The sequence below is a fragment of the Atta colombica genome, unplaced genomic scaffold (assembly GCF_001594045.1).
Source record: "Atta colombica isolate Treedump-2 unplaced genomic scaffold, Acol1.0 scaffold163, whole genome shotgun sequence".
Lineage (NCBI taxonomy): Eukaryota > Metazoa > Arthropoda > Insecta > Hymenoptera > Formicidae > Atta > Atta colombica.
The window spans coordinates 301,731-306,017 of NW_017259254.1; the positions used below are offsets into that span (position 1 = coordinate 301,731).

The 4,287-nt window shown below is 35.9% G+C and overlaps 1 long non-coding RNA gene across 1 annotated transcript in view; it reads left to right on the forward strand.

Moving 5' to 3' along the window:
* LOC108686014 overlaps positions 1-4,074 on the forward strand; it is an 8,306-nt gene extending 4,232 nt beyond the window's left edge. Inside the window, exon 2 of the long non-coding RNA XR_001931684.1 lies at positions 3,673-4,074. This is a non-coding gene — a long non-coding RNA (uncharacterized LOC108686014). The remainder of the gene's footprint in view (positions 1-3,672) is intronic.
* Positions 4,075-4,287: the final 213 nt, after the last annotated feature.

Genomic DNA, 4,287 nt, shown 5'->3' on the forward strand with positions numbered 1-4,287 from the left:
AGTGGACTTGACCCGATTGTATTTGTGGACCGAACTTCAGTTCGATCCTGCAACGTGTCCCGTTGTGGAACGGGCGTGACGGGATAACGAAATGCAGATACACAATACAAATATAATCTGAATATGAATTTATCGGGCCGTTATGGAGCGTCAATCGGTCGGTCTTTAGGGTGCAGCGAGTTGCACCGATACGAACGGCCCTTTCGAGCGAGGCCGGCCGGCGTGATTATTATTGAGCGACAACAAAGGCGGATTAATTGGCACGAGGCGCGCAACGTGTGCTCGCCCAGGATGGATGGTTGTTATCGCGAGAGCCTGGTAATTAAGGCGAAAGAATATAAATTGTGGCGGTTGTGAGCGGCGCTATTAGCGCGAGTTCAATGCTACGAATTATATGATTGGCGGAATATATTCCGATACAGCATCGCTCTCCCGCCAGTTCGTTCGTTTTCGCAAAAGGCATTTAATGAACTTCATTCATGGTATCGTCGAGTCGTAACAATCGAACCATTTACCTATCAACTCATAATCGGCAAAATGCGGTATGTTTTATTTATTGGTAATGCAATATTAATTGGCGAACAAAAAGTAAAACATTTTAAAAAAGTAAAACAATTTAAAAAAGAAGAGAAATTTTAGAGAAGCAAAGAAATCTTACGTGGGATGAAAAAAATTTTATACGAGAATCGTTCATTCTGAGAAGAAAATGGATCTAGATATGCACTTTGACATTTATAATCGTTTTTATTGCAGGAAAGTTTAATGATGTTACTTTCCGGGAATTTTTATTTTACTATATATTTAACTTGAAAAAAATGGAGTGCGTCAAAAAATTAAACTTCGCGTGCATGACCTATTCCAGATACATTTTCACACTTTACACACGAACATTTTTATTCTTTCCTTTTGACCTTCTTATTTACATATTTTTCTCATATGTACGGGATTATAATACGAGCAACGTGAATACATGTCTCTGATCGAATTTATTCACATAAAAGAGAGATAAAGTTTATTTTTAAAACAATAACTAGATCAAATTGATTCGCGGATATATCATAAGATAAATTCATATTAAATGTTTTCCGAGTGATATTTTCTACTTCTTTTTCTTAATTTTTCATGTATAGTTATTCGCTCGATTGCACTTCATTATTTATTGCTATTATTATTATTCGCTGATTTATTTCAAACATTTTGATAATCAAACAATGTTTTTCATAAAATTACCTGAGGAAGAATTCTTCAGTATCCATTGATAGCGTTCTTAGTTTTATATACAGATTCACTTCTAGTTACTTATAACACAAATATAATTGTTGCACATTCTATAACTTTGTTCGAGAAAACCAGCTGTTAACTTTTGTCTCAAAACGCTACACTTACAACTTTCGACAGAAGCTTTCGGAACTGAACTAACTATCAAAAGTTTCCAAAGTTATACTTATACACTATAGTAGAGATCAGTATTACAGTAATGCAGTAAAAAGAAAAAAAAAAGCGGCCTTGACTATTATATGATCATTGATCATCGACGACGTATGCCGAGTTAAGACGCCAATAAGATGCAAAGTCGGCAATAGCAAGCTCGAAGTAAGCAACGGGAGAATGAACGAACGAACGAACGAATGGATGGACGGAGGCGGGCAACAATCAGTTGCAGTAAGAAACCTCAGGCCTTTCCCCCGTCGGAGTTCCGGAGAAGCCCGGATTGTTGTTCCCCCGAGATGACGGGACATTCCACGAACTGCTTCACAGCCACGTTTCGCCCTGCTATTCTCCTTCGCCGCTTACTGCGCCGAGCCGTCGGCCTCTCTCTTTCCTTGCTTCCTCTTACGGTGATTCCGGCTTGTTCTTTCTTTTCCCAACGTCATTTCACGTAAGGTATTCTATAAGGCACACTACTATGAATTCGCTTCGTCACATGGCAGACACGCACACGTATTCATCATGAAAAGAATTACTCGTATCGTAAAAAAGAACAAGAGAGGGAGAGAGAGAGAGAGAGAGAGAGAGAGAGAGAGAGAGAGGGAGGGAGAGAGAGAGAGAGACGAAGGCTCACATTAGAGCTCATATTTTTTTATTTTTTTCGTGAAATAAATTGTATGTATTTGGATATCTGCAAATTTTCATTTAACCGTTACTTTTTTCTGAAATGAATTTTATAATTTTTATTCACCTACGTCCGTCAAATTTTTGGTATCTTCTTGCTGCAAACCCAATTTATAGATTGCGTGTAAGAAATACGCAATGTCAAGCAAGATTCGTCTATATCACGCGAACACGTCATCGACATTCTGTAGTGCATAAAAGCGCTGAAGAGCATTGCGAGAATATCGTCGAGTCATATTTCACAATCTTCATTTCCGTCATCAAAAGTCGCGAGCAAGTTGAAATATAAAGAAAATAAAGTACAAAACTTCATTATGAAACAATTATTGTACCTTATAATCACGGTGCTATCTCTCAAGTTTTCAACAAAGATTCCGGAGATTCCGATTTTTCAAATAATGAGAGTTTCGACTCTTTGAGTAATGGAGGAAGAAATTTTTTCGGTTTCTGATCTTAATTTTAAGGCCTTTGTTAAGCCCATGTCATTTTCTTCTGATTTTGAAAAGAAATCTCTGAAAGAGAAGTCCTTAGATCAAAGTCCTTAGATCAAAGTTTAGAAGAGAGAAAGATATATGATTTCTTATATATATACTATCTCATTCTAAGTTATATTGTTTTACCCTTCAATTTTAATTAAAGGATGAAACACACAGTATAAGTTAGAGTGAGATGGTATATATATTATACATTGCAGAGAAAAATTATACATATACAGTGAGTGCAAAAGTACAGAGAAAATATTTTTTTTAAATATTTATTTTTAAAAAGTAAATATTATCTGATGAAAAATAAATCATCAAATTGACGTCGAATCGATATCGATACGATAATTTCAATAATTCAATATCGACATTTAATTGACAATTCATTTCTTGCTGGATAATTAACAATTTATTCATAAAGAATGGATTGTATGTTTCTTAAAATTATACCAAAAAGATGTGCATTAATTATAGAAAATATATCATCTGAAAAATAAGCCAAAATTAAAAATTTTATTGTTCGGATGCTCAAAAAGTATTCATACAGTCGAGAAATTTGGTTTCTAAATTCAGGAACACATGTGAAGTTTGTCTATGTTAGAACAGAATATATTTATTGTATAGAATGACTAATGTTTATTTTTTACAAATAAGACTTTTTTATAACAAATTTCCTTGCACGAATACTTTTTGCTCTCACTGTATATCTTTCTCTCTCGTAGAACGTTGACAAAATCGCTCGTAGTCAGATTTTATTAAAAGGTCTCTATGAGAAGAATTTATGAAGAATCAGATTTATGATCTTTTTTTACATAACTACAAAACAGTAAACGTTTTGACAATAGCAATCGATCTCCGACAGGAAAGCCGTTCATTTTCAATGAAACATTATATTATATTTAGTTAAAAAATGGCAATCATATGCACGACATGTATAATTTCTTTATAATTTCTTTCGAGATAAAAACTTTTTCTTTTTGCGCGGTATATATGCGAAATTTCAACGAAATAATCTTTTTGGGAAGTCGAAGTTTTCGTGCTATCAACGTTCTCGCTTTTTTTTTTCTTTCCTTTGAAGGATTCGAGCGCTCGGCGCCGTTTGCGGCGAGGGTCAAAGGCGCAACGGCGAGCGAGGACGTTTTACTTAAGGTCACTGTGTTAACCGTGCCGCGAGGATTTCATTAACGCCTCGATCGCGACCAGCTGGCGCGCGCGGATGGAGAAGGATGATGTTCTCGGGACACTTAATAGACCAGACGAACAGCCTCTCTCGGCCGGACGAGGTACTCCGTTCGATATGAACGCCTCGATGAGCGATTCAGCGTAAAGGGTCATGCAGCGGAATACAACGACAAGGATACATCTGCGCCCTTCTAAGTTTTCAAGGAGAAAGAGAGGGATTTCATTGAAAAGTAATACCGACCGTATTGCATCTAAACTCAAATGTATATATGCATTGAAAATTCTAGTAATGCACAAACAGATCTTAGCATTTGTTTTTTTCCTTACTAAAATATTCACACGCTGCTAAATATCGAATTCTCGCTTATCTTTATCTAAATGTTTAAATATTATATACCTCTTTGTATTTCCCGTCGAGTAGATCCTCTTTCGCTTGAAAAGGCAATGAACGGCTCGTTTGCGAAATAGATTTCATCAAATATGTTTGGTATAACATGCACGTTGCAAATAA